At 45.7% G+C, this 19,988-nt stretch overlaps 2 protein-coding genes across 9 annotated transcripts in view; both read right to left on the bottom strand.

The window, feature by feature from the left end:
• The window catches only part of SFXN3 (sideroflexin 3), a 175,390-nt gene that overhangs the window by 97,081 nt on the left and 58,321 nt on the right, over window positions 1–19,988 (bottom strand). The window lies entirely within an intron of this gene.
• Window positions 1–19,988, bottom strand: part of LZTS2 (leucine zipper tumor suppressor 2) — a 60,749-nt gene that overhangs the window by 36,144 nt on the left and 4,617 nt on the right. For 4 of the 8 annotated variants that reach the window (XM_081192332.1, XM_081192336.1, XM_081192331.1 and 1 more), the window contains exon 2: window positions 19,646–19,695. The gene's annotated coding sequence lies outside the window, so the exon portion shown is untranslated. Of the gene's footprint in view, window positions 1–3,838; window positions 4,256–13,281; window positions 13,372–19,645; window positions 19,696–19,988 lie in introns of those variants that run through there. The other 4 variants (XM_081192334.1, XM_081192333.1, XM_081192337.1 and 1 more) reach the window with 2 other exon arrangements.

The raw sequence follows: 19,988 nt of genomic DNA on the forward strand, positions 1-19,988 counted from the left end.
ATTGTAAAGAACTGAAAACATCCCAAATATCAGATGGTTACAACTCTTTAAACCTGGTCTTTTCACATATCAGCCAAAAAAGTTGGACATAAAAAAAATCAAAGTCTCATCCACTTGTGAACTACAGGAAATGTTTCTGATACATGATTTCCCTGTATCAGGAATTTTTTTATGTCTGATTTTTACTGTTTTTTATATTTGCTGTAAGCTGCCCAGAGTGGCTGGGGAAACCCAGCCAGATGGGCAGGGTATTATTATTATTATTATTATTATTATTATTATTATTATTATTATTATTATTATTTTCATCTTCTTATAACAGCCTAGCAAGGTAGGTAGTTTTTAGCACATGCCATTAACATTTACAGTACATCTGCTCTCCATCTGTACAAAGTTTAAAGTGATTTCAAGGAGACTGTTCTACAACAGGCCAGAAAGCAACCACCTTAGGACACCCACAGGTGGTTTCTTATTTGTCTGTTGGGAACTATGGCACTAAGATATGGCCCGAGTGCATTCAGAGATATGGCTCGTTTTCTGATGATGTCTCTCTGAAATGTTTCAAGTGCTCCTACTACATTATGTAGCTTTTGCTCCCAGATGGCCCAATCCTGTGTAAGTGTCCTCAGAAGTAAGTCCCACTTGGTTCAGTGCAGTGGCGTAGCGTGGGGGGTGCAGGGGGGCCGGCCGCACCGGGCGCAACATCTGGGGGTTAGGGTTAGGGGGCGCAAATCCACGGGTTAGGGGGCGCAAATTACTTGCCTTGCCCCGGGTGCTGACAACCCACGCTACGCCACTGGTTCAGTGGGACTTACTGCCTAGCTAGTATGCTTAGGATGCAATCATAAGAGTTACACAACTCAAGGGAAAGCGAGCAATAGACTGCCCTTGATCTGACACTAGAGGGCAGCATGTTAGTTAAGCTGAAGTTTGCAGACGGCTACACATTTTTGCCTGTTTCTGACAGATGTTAACAATCTGTAGTCCTGCTTTCAGAGGTCTGCCCTGTATGAGTTTTCTTCCTGTCTTCACCAACCTAGTGCCTTTCAGAAGCTTTGGACTGCAGCTCTCATCAATCCCAGCCAGCAAGTCTTTGTAATGTAATCCAGGATGTCCTCTCTCCCTCCCAAATCCTCGCCTCCTTCAGCCAAAGAGAATTCACCAGGCTGGGCAAACACCAGATGGGGAGAACACTCCACCCATAGCACATCACACTCTCCAGCCCAAAGCCTCACATGACAGGATGGAATCCATCATGTGCCGCCAGTCATGTGCTTACAGAGCACATTAAAGCCTAGTAAATGTTTAACCCCTTCAAAATCTGGCACAGGCAACCTATCCAGCTGCTCAGGTTTGGCTGGTGAAACGATGACCAACTTTAGCAGCTCACTGGGGGGAGGGGGGCAGAATCATAGCAGGAAGGAGAGGAACAACATACCTCTCAAATATTTCTGCTGTGCCACCCAAACAGAACAGTGTCACAAGAAAAATGTCAGAGCAATCACATTGGGTGAAGACCTCAAGGTGAGTCAACATTCAGGCACTTTCAGAACTAGCTTTCAAATTCCACACCTTTCTGTCAATAGTTTGAACAGAGATGAAATAAATCTTCCAGCTTAGAATAGGATTAAGCTTGACAAGCATTGCCAAGGGCTCATCCAGACTTCCGCTTGCCTCATTGCTCCCCCAACCCAGGAGAAAAACCCAATCTTTACTGCTGAATTGGAGCAAACGTCAGTCGGGTTTTCTGCAGATTGATGTTTGTGCCAATTCAGCGCTAAAGAGTAGGTTTTCCTGGGGAAAGTGGCAGGGGAAACAGAAAACTGCTCAGACCCATGATTTCTAGGCATGGGACAAGTGGAAGTGTGTCCCAAGAGAAAGCTGGTATTTTGAGAACTAAATTACTGAAAAGTGGACTATATTTATAACCAGCTGTTTCATACCAAGAGTTGCTCAGGTGTTCAAAGAAATGAAAGTGCAGTTTTGAAATCAGTGGTTAAGATCAGGCAAGTTTCGAAATCTTGATATTCCCTTTTCCTTCTAAACAAAAGTATTCTATTTATTATTAAGTAAGTATTATTACTTACTTACTTACTTACTTACTTACTTACTTAATCTATCAGTATTTATATACTGCTTCATCATCAAAGCCTTTAGATAGCTCACACAGAATACAAACCAGTGTTTCTCAAACTTTAGCCTCCAGGTCTTGTTGGACTACAACTCCCATCATTCCTAACTAGCAGGACCAGTAGTCAGGGATTATGGGAGATGTAGTTCAAAAATATCTGGGGAACCAAGGCTTAAAAAGGCTGCTTTAGGATTACAGAAATGGACCCTGAGCATCATCCAGTCCAACCCCCTGTGGTCCCATATGGGGATTGAACATGCAACGTTGGCCTTAACAGCACCATGCTCTAACCAACTGAGCTATCCAGGAAGAGCCATTTATAAGCAGTTACAGTCCTTGCACAGTCGCAAAGGGAAGTGGCCAACCACCGGGGGCGGGGGCAGGCAATTTCACTCAGGCTTAAAAAGATGACATTCTTTGTTAAGAGAAGCTTTGCAAACTTTGGAGCTGAAGCTACAGCCCCTTCATTAAACAAATCTGGGCAAAGCAAACGAACGAAGCCAAGGCTGTTTTCCCAACTGGAAAACACGGGGGAGGCTTGGAATTAAGGAGCCTCTGCAGAGACTTGCTCAGAGCCCATGGGAGGCGAGAGGAGGCTTTGGGGCCAAGAATCTACCATGCACAAGGTGGATTCCCAGGCTGCCTCTCCCTGAGACCCAGGCTGTTCTTCTTCACCCTTCCTTCTTTCCAAATTCCTTGCACTACACAATGCAGAGAAGGACAAGGAAAGGAAAGGGGTTACGTGACAGTCCTTCAAGCTGACATCTGTGGCATGAGGTGGGCTAGTCTCTCTGTCGTGGCACTGCCACTTGCTCGGCAGGACCAGAAGGGGGCAAGGCAGGGTGGTGGCAGATGTGCCACCACTGCCAACGCACTGCTTCCACTGCCCTCGCCCCACCCTGCCGCGTCAAGTGGCAGTGCTACCCCAGGACAGTGCAGGAGACACCCCACACACACCTCAGACACCACGATGGAGGACATCCCCTCCAATATCAGGCAAGACTGTTTTATGCCATGGATAGGACTCATGTTGCATTTTCCAGAGCAGAACTTAACAGGCCAGGAAGAAGGTCTGCAGGGCAGTGTGGAGTAGTGGTTAGAGTACTGGACTGGCAGGCCAGTTACTGCAGAACAGGGGTCCTTGAAAGCTTAATTTGGGTGAGGAAAAAGAAGCCTTTTGTTGTCTATTAGGAAGAACATAGGAAGCTGATTTATACTGAGTGAGACCATTGATCTCTCTAGCTCAATATTGGCAGCAGCTTTCTGGGGTTTCAAAAGGGATGCTCTTAGCCTATCTGGAGGCTCCAGGGATTGAACCCGATACCTTCTACCTGCCAGGCAGATGCTCTCCCACAGAGCTACAACCTTTCCCCCCAAATATCACTGCAAAAAGCCAAGTCAGCCTAGCTGCAGAGAAGTGCACAGGAACACTGGGTGCTGCCTTATACTGAGCCAAGCCATGGGTAAGTTTAACTCAGTATTGCCTACATTGATGGGCAGCATTTCACACAAGGGTCTCCCCCAGCCCTACCTGGAGATGCCAGGGATTGAACTTGGGACCTTCTGCATCCAAGGCAGGTCAACTGCCACTGAGATATGGGCCTTGCCCCCATAGGAAATAGGCGCCAGAAACCCTTGCCAGTCTACTGCAAACCAGCCAATGGATTCCAATCTACCTTCAGCCCACCAGAACGCACAGAGTCCTACCAGTGCACTGTGTCACATGGAGAAGTGTGCATGCAGTCATAGTCCTCTGCTTCAACATCAGCAGGTCCTCCATGGAACTTGAGTCCCCACCATCACTGGGCTTTCTGAGGCCAGGTATCACCTGCAAGGAAAACTGGCAAAGCACCCTGAGCACCAACCACAGACCACATCTTAAGACATTGCTCAGTGGTCCTCCCTTTCACGTGCACCAGTTTGGCTTGTTCTGTAGAGGCCTCTGCCTGCAACAGAAAGGCACCCATCTCTCTACTTCATCCATCTAAAACCCACTAAGGTTAACTGGGAATGATGATTGACACAGGTAGAGAGCAGCACCAACCACCCCCATCCCCCGGCAGATCTGGAGCAGAGAAAGGGTCCACTATAAGACTCTCTGCCTCCAAGAAAGCGCATTCCTTTGCTTCGTGTTGTCAGCTGGGGATTTTCTTAAAGAAAACAGAGACGAGGAAGCAAGTCCTCTTGGCAGGCATCACATCACCAGATGGGGTGGGAGGAGGTGGAACATTTTTTATTTGTTTGCACAAATCCGGATCCAAGTTGTTGCAACTTTTGCCAGGCAGACAGGAAGGTTTAGAGTCCTAGACCGCAACATCTCTCAACTTAGCAAGCCCTAAACATCCAACACCAAAGGCTGCTCCTTAGGCCTACTGACATCCAGTGTAATTCTTCTGTTTCTCCCAGAGGGGAAATTCCTCCCCAAAGGGTGAGTCACTTTGCTCTCGTGTATAAACCTAACCCATTGCACTGGCTTGAGATGCAGGAAATTAAGGCACGCATTGAAAGCTCTGTCACGGACTTCCTGTAGAGCCATTGGCAAGTCTCTCTCTCTCTCTCTCTCTCTCTCTCTCTCTCTCTCTCTCTCTCTCTCTCTCTCATCAAGGGGCCTTTTGGACAAGATGTTTAGAAAGATACAGGTTGGGCAGATGAAGCAAGTGCTAACTCCAGAAGAGCAACAACCCAGCACTTGTTTCTACCAGCCAGAAACTTCACAGCAACCTTTACTAACCAGCTTCAAAATATCACCTTTCTCTTTCTCTGGCCCAGTTCAAAGGGTACAAACAGTTCCTTTCAGACTCAGCCAGCATCCTCCAGGGAGGTGTGGCTTGAGATACTTCCTAAATGGATTTTTAGATTAAGACTAGCTTAATGATCATCAGACGGTATGAAACCACCTATGGCTGCAGAAGAACCTGAGAAGAAGATGCAGTACTACTAAACCTAAGGCCAGCCCAAATGGAACAAGAAAGCAAGCAAGCTTTGGAGTGCTCCAGAATTCCTCAGGCAGGATGTCAAACAAAGGAGAAAAATATGGTCTAATGGTAAAGCCATAAATCTGAATTGGTCTTAAAATAGAGCAGGGGAACAGCTAGGTGCTGTGCTGGTTTCGGGTCATACTTTGGGATTTTGGTATGAAGAAACAAACAATGGCTGATTCCCCCTTTTTGGAAAAGTAAAATCCAGCAGATACCCAGATCTGTTTCTAGCAGGTTCCTTATGACAGAAAACACACATGACGAGTCTTACAATAGGAAAGCCAGAAATTAATTTTAGCTGGTGTACTCTTTTCCCTTGGTAAACCATAACAGCGTGACTATTGAGTAATACTGTCATATTTGCTTTCCATGCATCTCCTAAAATTACTTCAGCATTACTAATTCCTCTTCTGTAACATCCAAACCCAGAGTTAGCTGAAGATGTGGTAATTATTCCTGTTGCTCCATTCCCCCCAAATGTGCAAACTAAGACATGCAGCCTGATCCGATGCATCCTTACTCAGAAGTAAGCCCCCATGAAACCAGTGACATTTGCCCCCTGGTAAATGTGCAGAGGGCTGCAGCCTTAACAGTGTGATCCACAAAGTCAATGCAGTGTACACTCCTGCACGGCACTGCAGAGATACATTATCAGGGCCTCCTCAGACCCAAGAATTTCTAGCCATACCCAGACTCCGTGTGCATGTGTATGTGTATCCGTGTACCTGTTAAATGAGGGAAACAGTTAATGAATCTGATGAAGTGTCATTTAGTCCACAAAAGCGCATCATAAATGTGTTTGTCTTCTAAAGCTTAACAGCTCTCTCCATATTTTTTTTGATGCCACAAACTAACATGACTACAAATCAAAGTTTTGAGACGGGCTACTTATTCACTGGCTAGGCATTGTTGGGACTCCTCTGACCAATCACAATAACCCTCTGGGAAACAGTTTCCAAGGCTTGTGGTTCCCAGCCAGGAGCTCTTGAAAATGCTCCTGCAAGTCACTGGAAGCAACACAGCTGTAAAGTCGTCTCTCTTCTCCAGGTACAGCTGGAGGGTGTTGGAGCTGAGGAGGCTGTGCATGATGAGAAAATGCATGGTCTGCACCTTGTAGTGCTGCAGACCTTTATGAGGGTGCTGTGTCTGCCCCATAGTCCCTTGCAATGCACACAGAGCAGGAGGCTAGATTTATAAAGGACAACCAACCATTAATAATTGCAACTCAGAGGACACAACAGAACACCCTCCCTCAATCACAGAACATTCAAAGAATGCTGTCGAGGAGATGCCGATCCACATCAGTGACAAAGACAACATTTCTGGTTAATTGATCAGAAATAATCACAGAAAAAGCACAATGCAAATTAAGTTTGTGAGCTGGGCGGTGAAGGAATCCTTGGCCACACACTACACATGCGTCAACTGTACTGTGGGGATAAACATGTGTTTAAAAGCGTCAAGACATAAGTAATCCTTGAGATCTTGAGAATGAGCCCCCAAAATGGACCAGAGCAGGGGTTGGGGACCTGATTCCCCCTCCAGATATTGTTGGACTACAGCCCCCTAATCCCTGATCATTGGCCATATGGGTTGAGGCTGATAAGGGGCCACCAACAGGTAGAGGGACACACCTGGGCTAGAGCAAAGTGAGCTAAGGGGGGGGGGTGTATGTTAATGGCCACGAGAACCAAAATGAGGGCGTTTAACCCAGAATAAAAGAACACTGTAGCTGCAATCTTATGCACATTTTTCTGGGATTTGGCCCTACTGAAAACAGTGGGATTTAGGGCTCATCCACACTTGTCCTGTGTTTGATTTCTAGGCACAGGTCTGCTAGGTTTTTTGGTTGATATTTGCTCCGATTAAGCAGTGGACTGTGGGTTTTCCTTTGGAAAGAAGTGGGGCAAAATAATAACTTCTCAGATCCATGTCTAGAAATCACAGGATAAACAGAAGCATGGGCAAGCCCTTACTTCTAGGGTTGAGCAGTGTTTTGCGACAAGTCTTCCAGAACAATCTAAAGAGCGGATGTGGTCAGTTCCTAGCGTTGCTTTAATAGTCAAGTATCTTATGGCCACAGAAAAGTTGGGACAGTATCGGTCATCATAGTCGCCTAATCAAATCGCCTAGACTGGCATGGGATTTGCAAGCGACCACGTCTGCTACATGATTATCTGCTCTGCTTTTGAGCGACCACAACCAGCTCAAATGACCAATGCCTGGTGGTCATTTCTAAAGAGGCGTGTTAGGCCTTAGGCCCATGGAAGCCACATCCTCTTGAAAACCTTCATAATCCCACACGTGTGGTGGTGAGTTATGGTCACTTACAAGAGTATGGAAAATGCACCTTCCACATCTTCACAGGCACCAGCTTAATTACAAGTCTGCAGCTTCTCAGGCTGAGTCCTGGCACTGCAGTTCCTCAGGCTGAGCCCCAATGAGCCTTGCCAAACAACTATTCCTAGGGCTAGAATGTTTCTGTAACATCTGACCCAAACCGAAAGTCTTGCCATTTGAACCCATTGCTTCTTGTGCCCCCCAACCAGAAAACTAAAGGAAAACTGCATGATATCTGCTTTGTTGCTATCATTACAATATTCCAAGATTGTTAGCAAGCCATCCCTTGCTGTATGAGGGCTGCTTGGATGGTTCAGCCTATGCCCATTCCGTGGGGAAGGATGGAAAGATCTGTCACTTTTGGTGCTCCCAGTTTCTTGTTTTTCTAATCTTAAATACAGTTCTCCTTATTTTACATCAATTTGAGATTTTTATTATTTTTTTTAAAATCCTGAAAATTCACCAGCACATTAGTACAAATTTCTCCAATAAACACATTTTTAATACACCGTTTTAACATTGTTCATTATTCTAAATAGCCAATCATTATCATTAATTCCTCCATTTTGGATACTTTATATACATGCAAGTATAGGGCGTGTTTGTTTTTTCATTCATTTGTTCATTTTCTCATTCATTCATTCATTCATTCCAGCCTTTCATGCCTGACAAAACACATCTGGGGCTACTGCGAATAACAACTTCACCTCCTGAAAAGCTATTAGACTGCAGAATAATGTGATGCAAATCCTCTCAAACCTGGTCTAAAATCAAAACAGCCAGTCAATTCACAGGACCCAAAAACTGCCTGAAAACCTGGGTTTAATGTGCCAGGGGGCACATTAAAACTTCAAAGCACATTGAGCTCCTTGGAGGAAAAGGTGGGATATAAACAAATGGCATGACTGCTTAAACATGTGCCCATAAATACCCATGGAGAGGACTATCCTCTCCAAGGAAAACCAGGCTAGTAAAGATAGTCACAAGGAAGCAAACTCTATTGACTCCTAGCTCCTTGCCTGGTACACTAACCATTAACTTGCCACTTGCATAGAGCTATGCAAGTCTCTGCATAAAGTTTCTAGTTCTGTTTGAGGATTAAAAAAGTTAAGAGACATGAAAACCATGTTTGTTCTTGCAGCACATGGGCCCTGTTCATGCTCAGAAACAGATCTATTTGTTCTCCACTAAACTTCCCTGAAGTAAACCATCTCCTCCAAATGACAGTTCCAAAGATCACCGCCCCTCACTGTGACACACGCCTACAGTCACCTTGCTGATCTTAAAGAATCAAAATGCTGGAGGAAAGGGACTTAAAGGTCATTTCATCCAAATCCTTTTCCATTCCATGCACTAGAAGGTCTAACACAGACCATACAGTGGTACCTTGGTTTACAACTATAATCCGTTCCGGAGGACCGTTTGTAAACCAAAACAGGTTGTAACCCAAGGTGTGCTTTCGCCAATGGGGCCTCCAAAAACAATTTGTACAGTGGTACCTTGGGTTGCAAACGCTTCGGGTTACAAACTCCACTAACCCGGAAGTAGTACCTCAGGTTGAGAACTTTGCCCCAGGATGGGAACGGAAATTGCGTGCCGGCAATGTGGCAACAATGAAAGGCCCCATTAGTGAAAGCGCACCTCAGGTTAAGAATGGTTTTGGGTTTTATGGGTGTTTTAATTATTTTGGGTGGTGCCTTAGGGAACCACCTAAACCCTTATATCCCAGCTTGATCAATGAGATCATCTATACAGGAATGTCGTTGGTCATCCCCCAAGTTGGAAAGCCCATTTCTCAGCCACAAGAAACAGCCTTTAGTTTCATCGGTTCAGTCCTGTGAAACAGAGGTCCAAGTAGGCGCCTTATGTTCCAACCTTCAAATGCCTATTGAAAACCTTTCTATGCCTCCATGCTTATTCTCTATTCTTAGATAATATTCTTAGTGAGGAAATATCCTTCTGTAACAGTTGATCTCTGGGTTTTTAAATATATACATATATGGTTTTTACTGCATGGTTTTTTGTTTGACTATTGTAAACCACTTGGGTTTTTAATGAATAGAATGTTTTTTAAAAAATAAATAAGCAAGCCATGTTGGTGTGAAATGTGGCTGGTTTTCAGCCCAGAGGCAAATTCTGTTTCTCATTCAAATGCATGCAAGTTGCCTCTGGACTCAAAACCAGCGACACTTTACCCAGACACAGCATAAAGTACTGTATAGCATTTACATCTCACCTGATTGCAAACGCTGTGAGCTTTTGGGAACCTTTGACAGATGTGCACGTCAGATTTGGGTCTGGCTGTTCTTTTGTTAGAAAGGTTCCATATGCAACCTTTTCTCTTCCCTACATTTACCATCCCACTAGTCGGGTGACACAGAGCTGGAAGGGCTCAAATAGAGTTCTCACCTGAGGCAGACAATGCTTGGCACCAGCCCTACTGCAGTTATAATGTGGGGAGGGAGGGAGTTACGAGAACACTTCCCTTCTTGCATTGAAGTGCGTAACTCTTTTACATTTGAGCAACTGACCCATGTTCCTATCAAGCCTGCAGCCTTTAAAAATAGCAAACTTTGCTGCAGAACAAACTACTTGAAACAAAAGGGTAGGGAACTTCAATGGCAAGTGCTTTCATTTTGCAGCAGCGCCTATGACTAGGAAACTAAAGTGAAAGGGGGAGGCTGCCTGGGTTTGTTGCCCTTGCATTAACAAAGACTTCCTCCAGAGGATCAGGACATGTCCTGCCTGACCTGGTAATGGAGGAACAATAGCTGGCTCAGTGGAATTTGCCCACTAGAGTCACAATGGGCAGCAGCAGTGGCTTCATCTGGGGTGCTCATGAGGCTAGCATGCTATCCATGCTCAAAATGCAAGGTAAATTCTCATCAGCACCAGCTAAAACTGGCACAGTGCTAAACTTTGTTCCTATCCAAGCTCTTATGCAACCAACCAACCATCCATCCATCCATCCATCCATCCACAGCAGGCTGATCATTGATTACTCACAGAAGGAGAAGAAGGAGCAAAAAGAAAGTTGTGCTCTTGCCAGTGCCAACCAGGAGCTGTGGTGCCCAGCACTGGATTCCCCTGGCACTAGGGAAGCACATCTTGCCAAATGTGTTTAGGCAAAGGAGCTTCTCAGCTTTTTAAAGATCCAGTTATCTGTGCTCAGGCAGAGCCTTTCAGTTCCTTATCTGCCCCCCACACCCCACATGCAAAAAGGAGGCTTAAAGGAAGGCCACAGACTAAGCAAAGCCGCCTCATTGATGAACCCTTAGCTGATGAGAGAACAGGAAAGCAGTTAAGCCTGTTCCTGTCCAGGAGATGAGAGAGCGGAGCCATGTCTGGCTCCATCTGGAGTTTTGCGCAGACCACGTGCATGTTTTAGCTTGCACTAAAATAGCTGCCAGACTTGGAGGAAAACAAACTTCACTTAAAGGGGAAAGTGGCAGCATTTTCCACAAACAAACGAAGGGTGTAAGATGAACATCACAGAGATTCTTTTGGTTAACAGACCCCAAAGGACACCAAGCAGATAATCGGTGGGCGGGGTGGGGGTGGGGGGGAGGCATTCTATTTCTGGACGGATGTAAGGCAATAAAAAACACTGTTCACCACTGAGGAAGGAGGGAGGAGATAATGAGCCCTCCCTTCACAAAGTGAGCACAGTGCCAACAGCGACCTCTTGCATCTTTCTTAAATGCTATTGTTTCATTTCACAGCTGACCTATTTATCTCAGAAGACGCTCTCTCCCAGGTACCCAAATCTCAGCCCTCCACATTTATTGATTTCACCAAATTTATGTAGCACTTGATTGTAATAAAAACTCTAAAAACAGTTTGCAAGAAATATGAAAACTGTCAATAAATACAGCTAGAAACACATAATCCAAAACATTCAAGAAATTGTTAAAAAGCAACAGTAGCTAAAAAGAAATAAAACGTATATAACTTCTGCATGTCTGGATAGATTTGCCTAAACAACAATGAACTATGCAAGTATAGAAGATTGTAGCCTGTTAACTCTTACTCAGAGTAGACCCACTGAATAAACCTGTATTAGTCCTGTTTATTAACTTCAGTGGGTATCCCCTGAGTAGGACTAACACTATCACCCAGTGTAAAAAGGTAAAGGTACCCCTGCCCGTACGGGCCAGTCTTGTCAGACTCTAGGGTTGTGTGCTCATCTCACTCTTGAGGCCGGGAGCTGGCGCCGTCCACAGACACTTCCGGGTCACGTGGCCAGTGTGACATCGCTGCTCTGGTGAGCCTGCACCAGCTCAGCACACGAAACGCCGTTTACCTTCCCGCTATAAAGCGGTACCTATTTATCTACTTGCACTTTAAGGGTGCTTTCGAACTGCTAGGTGGGCAGGAGCTGGGACCGAAAGACGGGAGCTCGCCCCGCCGCGGGGATTCGAACCGCCAACCATACAATCGGCAAGTCCTAGGCACTGTGGTTTTACCCACAGCGCCACCCGCGTCCCACTATCACCCAGTGTAGTCAGTTGCTAATGGTGTTTGTTATGGAAACCCAAAAGTTCTGGGTTTTGTTCCTGTTAATCTCCTAATGTGAAGTCCTATCCCTCCCCCGCTGCTGTACTATTTCTTTGTATTCTCCATTGGGAGGAAGGGAGACGTCACCATCCTCCCTCCACAGATGAAGGTCAACATCCTGAGAAACAAACTAACTTACTGGTTATCACCCAAACATCTGTCAGAACAGAGAAGTGCCTCCCAAGGCCAGGGGCTTGTTTGAGTGTTTAAAATTCCTCAATGGAAAACCTCAGAATTTGTGGGCAGAAAACAGACATCCATCAGCTGAAACATATTACAGAATTTCCACTAGACAATTCTTCAATGCGTCTGCATGTGTAGAGGCATAGATTTGCATAGCATGATTGCACAAGGGCCAAGATGTCAGGTGGGACTCCTGGATGATACTGTGGCTGCGTACACACCATATATTTAAAGAACATTCTCCACCCACTCAAAAACAAAAGAACCCTGGAAAGTGTACTTTACCCCCCTACAGAACTACAATTCCCAGCACCCTTAACAAACTACCATTCCCAGGACTCCCTGGGTTGGGTTGGAATAAGCAATGTGTACACAGCCTGTGCTACAAAGCATTCTGAGTGGGCAGGGCTAGGCTGGCGCCATCTAGAAACAGACTGCACAGGAACTCAGCTGTCAGGGAACCATTCTGAAAGATTGCCATGATATTTCAGGGGAGGACAAGTAACTGATCTGTGGATTTCAAAATAGCCTTTTACTGGTCAGCAAAGCACTCCAGAGTTTTCATTTCTGGGGCAACAGGATAGGCCAGTTCCTGCAGACCCAGCGCTTACGGATGCCCATCAAAGCCCCATTACTTCCAGCAGGCTCATCAAGCTTTCTCTGGATTGCAGCCCTTGTTCTTTCACTGCCCAGTCTGCTCATTTGGGCAAATGCTCTCTTTACAAATTTGCCTTTGCAGAAACCAAGCTTTTGCTTGCTGCCGCACCTGTCCCTGCTGCCCCGATTCTTGTGCTCCTTATCTCTGTCATCCATCTGAGACAGATTGCATGCTTGAACTCTGTGCCCCAGCTCCAGTCTGCCCCCTGTGCTCACTGCCCATGTTGATGGATGTCCTTGTTGCAGACACGAGAGACTGAATGCTGCTCTACACCCAGGCAGGCCTCCCAACCTAGCAAGTCAGGTTGGGGGGGGGGGCAAACTCAACCATTGAGAATTGCACAGCATCCGTGCCATTTAGGGTGAGGCAGAGGGGAGTTTGGCTGCGGCTTCCAACCCTTGCAATTTTCAAGTGTAGCAGAGAAAATTGCTAACCTCAAGTGTGGGAGGCTGTCCTTTGCTCCAGGGTCATGGGGAACTGACCAAGCTGCAAAGATAAGGCGCCAGCTCAAAATTCTTCCCTTCCTAGCAGAGACAAAAAACAACAAGGGCTCAAGTAAGGAGCGTTGCCAAGCATGCTACTAGCCCGGGTGGGTGGAGGGTGGGAGAGAATGGGACTTCTCACGAGCACAGCCGCCCACCACTCCCAGAATCCCTTGGGGCAGAGTAACAGCAACAAGAACACATGAAATGTCCTGTTGCACCATAAACGAGAGCCTGCAAATCTATGTTACTCGTGGCACATGTTGAGCAAGATTTAGAATTCAAAGGGAAGAGGCCCTCGCCCACTGGGCCCCCCACCCCCTTCCCACACATAAGGGAATAATCAGTTCCAGCAGACTACTTCCCCCAGACACAGTAACCTAAGAGGTAGGCTCCAGTGACACAGCTGATATGTTGCCGAGTGTGACAGAACACGGTGACTAACCATCAAACCGCCTAATGCAAAGGCATTCCATAGGAAGCAACAGAAACCGATTTAACAGGAAGCGCAGTGGGGGCAGTGCCCAAGGCCAGGGGGGAAATGAGTTGCGCCTTGTGGCTGTTCTTTTGCATGTAGATCAGGCACATGGCCGCTCACACCAGGTACATGGGCCCCACCCCAAGCAGGATGCATCCTGGAACAAGGGATCAACCTTTCTCTGCTGTGCCATTCCACGGAACAGCTCCTGTTAATTCCTCCCTTGAAATCAAGCCCTCTTGTTTGTTTGGTCAGTTATCTTTCTACGGAGCCATCTGTGCAGCCTGCGTCCCACCGAGGGGTGTGGCCACCTCCCGATTGCCATCTATTCAAATTGGGGAGGAAACCACAATTAACCTGATCCACGAGTTATTCTGTTTGCAGAAACTCTATTGACATGCAGGGCCCACCCACACAAAGAGGCCTCTGGCACCTGGAGAGCAGCTTGCAAGGTACCGTACCTCCAGCAAATCCATAAAACTATAGTATTGCTAGATCTCTGCTCAAAATAGGGTGACAAATTGGTATCCTAAATGGCTTACACCAAGCGATAATTCTTCCAGGTCACTAAAGCACCTTAAGAACCATCAGATTCCTTTTGCTCCACCGTGATCACTGAGATCATCTAACGGGGCACTTCTGGTGGTTCCCCATATCCTTGAGGTTCAGTTGGCTTCACTAGGATTCGAGCCTTTTACTTGAATCCTAGTGTGGCATGCACTTCCCTGTGGAACTCCCTGGCAATAGAAGTTGGGCAGGAACCATCCCTCTCTTCAGACACTTTTTGAAAACTTTTTTGTTTAGGCAAGCTTCTAACAACATGAATCCCCCTTCCCTCTCCTTTTAACCAACCAGTATTTATTAATGTTTTATGGGTGTTTTAATTATGGATATTTTTGTTGATTTCATTATTATATACAGTATTGTATTCTGCCTTGCTGTGTTTTTACTATAGATTATAAATTTGTAACACAATCGCATGAACATTAGTGAGTACTCCCTTTGAGTCAAACAGCCCGATCGTGCTGTGTTTGTGGACTCATGTAAATACTACCATAATCAAGTCTGCCTTTATTTGAGGCCTCTTGGCCCAAGGACGGCAGGAGGAATCAATCAGAAAGTGAAGGAAACTGAAATGATTCTCATTCTCATTTATTTACACCAGGGGTAGCGAACCCCAGGCTAGGGTTTTTTACCTGGCCAGAATGCATCACTTGCTTGCCTGGATGCAGAACAGAAAAATGTGTGGCTGTGTGTTCAGGACTACTGAACAAAAGTTAAACTGGCATTTGTTGCTCTGCCCATTTTTGCTCCTGGCCCTTCTCACCAGTGACACGAGGCCACCAGGAGGCTGCCCAGAAGAGAAAGTGGCTTTTGGGCTGGAAAAAGTTCCCTGCCCCTAATTTGCACCATTTTCGGATGCAGTATTGATGAGCACTTGAGCTGCCATGTAAACGGGAATGCAGCACTCAAAGGAAAGAGAAAATCCAATTTCACATCACCTTTCATTTCTACCAAAAATTCCTCCCCGCAGCTTGGAATCTTAGCCATTTAGAACAACTATCAAAAGAAATTATGGCTGTTCCTGCCTTGCATGAAACAAAGGAACACAGAGAGCTGCTTTACACTGAGTCAGACCATTAGTTCATCTGGTTCAGCATTGTCTACACTGACGTCAGGGACTGAACCCTGGAACCTTTTGCATGAAAAGTGCATGCTTGCTACCACTGACCTATGACCTTTCCCCTTCATTCACCCCCTCTATAAAAGTGCATTGTGACTGAAAAAATTTGCATGATCCACTACTGAAAATTGTGCAAGAAGCTCTTTTATTCCACATCAAATTTTATGATTGGGAGGTCTTTAGTACTCAGGTTCAGAGTCATTTTATAAGCAAAATTATCAGTAACAAGGTACAAACTTTCTCCCTATTGCCATTTCAGTTGTACACCCATTTATCTAGATATCAAACACAATTCTTCTGGTGGTGTCTTTTAGCAGAAGCTAAAAGACCCTGATGTTGGGAAAGATTGAGGGCACAAGAAGAAGGGGACGACAGAGGATGAGATGGTTGGACAGTGTTCTTGAAGCTACCAGCATGAGTTTGACCAAACTGCGGGAGGCAGTGGAAGACAGGAGTGCCTGGCGTGTTCTGGTCCATGGGGTCACGAAGAGTCGGGCACGACTAAATGACTAAACAACAACAACAACAAACCTGGCTACTTCATAATTCATAAATTCATAAGTAAGTGAAACTGTACAAATTCAGTATTCATTAAGAAAACAAAATCTGTAAGCCAAGCTTGCAGTTCCAGGACGAGGAAGCATAGGTGAAACCCTGAGATTGGTACAAATAAGGTGAAATGGCAAAACGGAAATGAAAACGAAAGCAGGAGCATACGAAGTGGGGGGCGGAGGGGGTGGCCCCTGCCTTCCCCCAGCTGTAGAGCGGCTGAGGGCGCACACAGTCCATATGGGCTGCCGCTCATGCGCAGTCCGTACTGGATGCCATACATGCGCGGTCCGTACGGGATGCCGCTCGCACAGTAGGCTGTACGCCTCCATGCACGATCGGCTGCCCATATATGCACACACGCGAGCAGCAGCCCGTGCGCATGTGTGGCAGCCCGTACGGTCATTGCACATGCACACTCCATACGGGATGCCCCGCCACGGGTGCCAGAGAAGGTTCCTCCACCACTGGACGGCAGTACTAGGCAAGCTGACTAGTTTGGAGTGAGACTCAATGAACTCATTTGAGACTTTCTTCCTAGTACAAAGATCCATACTTGTAAATGAAATGCCATACAGCACTTTCCTGGGCGCATCCAAATTCATGCCGTTGATGTTTTAATTTGCTGATGCTTTAAGTTGTTGGAAGCTGCCCAGAGTGGCTGGGGCAACCCAGTTAGGTGCACAACATATAAATAAGATGTTGTTGATGTTCTTGTTATGCATGTTTATTCAAAAGTAAATCCTGCTGTATTTAATGGGACTGTAACCTCTTGCACACCTACTCACAAGTGAATCCTCCTGAAATCAGACTTACTTCCATGTAAATATGAGACTTGCTTCCATGCACATTATATCCTGCATATTCTTTCAGTCATTTTCCAGTCCTGAATAATGTGATTGCCAGATGGAACCCAGAAGCTTTACATTAGTGTGCAGAGCATGTGGCCCTTCAGCTGCTGCTAGACTCCAATTCCCATTAGCCCCACCCAATATGGCCAATGGGTAGGGATGATGGAAACTGTAGTATAACAACAAATGGAGGGCCATAGGTTTCCCAGACCCTCCAAGTGTCCCTATTTTCCAGAGATAGTCCTGGATTTACAGAAGCTGTTCCACTTTCTGATTTGATCCCAGAATGCTCCACTTTTCCTTAGGATGTCCCTATTTTCATCGGTGAAATGTTGGCGGGTATAGAGTTATGCAACCCACGTGCCAAAGAGATAAGTAACTATACAACCTTTGGAAGACATCTGAAGGCAGCCCTGCATGGGGAAGTTTTTAAATGCACCTAATTTTACCACAAAAAACTGGGAAAACTTATTGACTAAAGTATAAGCTGGTTCACCACACCACACACTTCCTGGTGGGCCGGAGTGTGTGTGCGCGCGCAGAGGGGGCTTCTCTCTCCCCCCCCCAGCCCCTCCTGCCCCCCTGTCTACCTAGGGTGCTGCTGAGAGGCAGAGGCTGGTGGCAGCGGCAGAGGAAGAACAAGCAGCCCAGAAGGGCTGCTTTGGGGCTGCTCCTACCTCCTCCTCTGCCGCCAACAGCGGCAAAGGCGGCGGAGGAGGAAGGAGCAGCCCGAAAGGACCCTCACTCGAGCATAAGCCGAGGGGGGCTTTTTCAGCATTAAAAATGTGCTGAAAAGGTCGGCTTATACTTGAGTATATACAGTATATGTTGGAAGCCACCCAGAGTGGCTTGGGCAACCCAGTCAGATATGCGGGGTTTAAATTATTATTATTATTATTATTATTATTATTATTATTATTATTATTATTATTGAATAGGATGTTCCTGTTTTCATCAGAGAAATGTTTGCAGGCTTCATTCGAAATCAGAGGGCAGCTGCAGTCTTGTGAAGAGAGGCGAGGTCTCACCAAGCTGCAGGTGTTAATTTTGCGTTTCAGAATATAGAGATTAAACAAAGCAAGCAAAGAACTTTGTAAGTACTTTCGGTAATCACACCCAAAGGGATGCAAAAGGAAAGCCCCAGAACTTGTTTCAAAATCAGAGCTCAATCCTCAAATGTGTGAAGTAGTAACAATAAAGGGAGTGCCTTTCTGCAGGTTCCAAGCTCCTTTCCCTTCAGATGGAGAAACTGCAACCAGCTATGGACCCATGTAAAGAGTTTCCAGAGCAAAGACTATTGTGTTTCAAGGATGTATGAGTTCTAGCATCTCCAATTTTGGAAATTAAGCACTTAAGTGATGAAAAGCACAAAAGTGACTAATAACAAATTTCTCAGCTATTTGATGAGGGAGGATGTCCATCAGTCCATACATGCACCACAGTTTTGTGGGACGACACAACAGAGAATGAGTTTCCATGAGGCCAAGCGGCCTGGGTCTGACTGTCATGTGAAAGATCTAAAGAACAATAAATAAATAAAAATCTACTATAAACATGGCCATTTCCTAAGACCCTGGTGCCTCTTTCTGTCCACCTCCCATCTGAGGAGGCATTAGATCTGCCCTTGTTGAGCTCAAGACATGTGACAAGCCTTTCATGCACAGATAAATTATAATACTATTACTACTCAGGGCAATAACACATGGCAAAGACAGCCCCAAGGCTGTCCGTATCTGCAAATGCTCCGAATACAGATTAATGTCAATTTCACTGCATTTATCATCACTGCTCTGAGCTGCCTTGAGCAGGAACTGCAAGCCCAAGATTGGAAGGTCATCTGGTTTAATGAGTGCTTTTGTGTCAGTCTGTTAGTAGCCTTCACAAAAAGGGGAAAGGGTGGGGAGGGCCCTTTTGTAACTTGCTACATAATTAACTCCCCCTCTGGAAGTCAAAGCAGGCAACCCAGTTCTTTTCTCTCTCTTGCCACAAAGACAACCAGTGTCAGAAAAGTTTTGCCAAGTTAAGTGGGCAGGCTAAGCTATCCTCTGTTGGCACCAGAGGAGAACAGAAATTAAAGGGAAAGGCCTTAGGATTGCAGTAGCATAGCAACCAGGTGCAGTGACAAGAATGGGGCCCATTGAGTGCCGTGTGGATGCACGATGAAAACATGGACTACCCAATTTTATTTAGTAAGCTAGTAAATCTTTTCATTCTATATGCAAGACTAAGCCAAAATAAGGTCCAAGTTTCCAAATACACACAGGGTCAGTTTCCTAAAGAGGGTATTGGTGAGCAATATCCTGAGAGATGGTTGTTTTAAATATCTAAGTCATTTGGTGTGGGGGGTTGGGGGGGGAGTTGCAAATTCTCCAAAAGCTATCATAAGCACAAACCATTCCCTTTCCAAGTGTCAATCCCTCAAAGAATGCAAGGGGTCCAAAGAAGGGGGTGGGAAGATAAATGAGAAAGACAAAAAAGGAGGCTGTTCAGAATGTGATTCCTTGGCCATTCCTTGCCAACCAAATCTGCTGCACTTTGATATAGTCATAAATGTACCAGAGTAACCAAAAGACTGCACATTAAACTAAACTAGCTTGCATTATGGGGAGAAGGAGAGCGGCCTTAAGTGAATCATATAAAGAACAGCACATCATTTCAACCTCCAGCACATCCTAGGAACACAGAAGCCAAATGACAGTAACTCTGTAAATTTTGCTGTGGTATCTGAGGGGACTCTCTCTTCATGTACCTTACCTGCCTCAGGTCTTGAAAGTGAGCTCTGCTCTCCTGTCATCAACTTCCTCCTGAAACAACAGAAAAATTGTGAGGCCAGAAGAGTAAGTGAAAAATCAGTGCAGTTTCTGGCATGTGTGGCACCTGAGGAGTTTCAGTTACAACAACCAACCAGGCTATAGGGTAGGTTCTCAGAAGTTATCAGTCCCCACTCTCCATATTGCTCTGGATTCCTTGTGCAAACGCAAAATTAAGGAACATTGAAGGATAAATACACAGTAGATAGTGTAAGAGGAAAATACAGATCGCCCCTTGCTAAAATCAGCCGAGACCCTCTCTACATGCACAACTCAAGAGCCACAGG

Source organism: Podarcis bocagei (genome assembly GCF_964188305.1).
Source record: "Podarcis bocagei genome assembly, chromosome: 4".
Classification (NCBI taxonomy): Eukaryota; Metazoa; Chordata; class Lepidosauria; order Squamata; family Lacertidae; genus Podarcis; species Podarcis bocagei.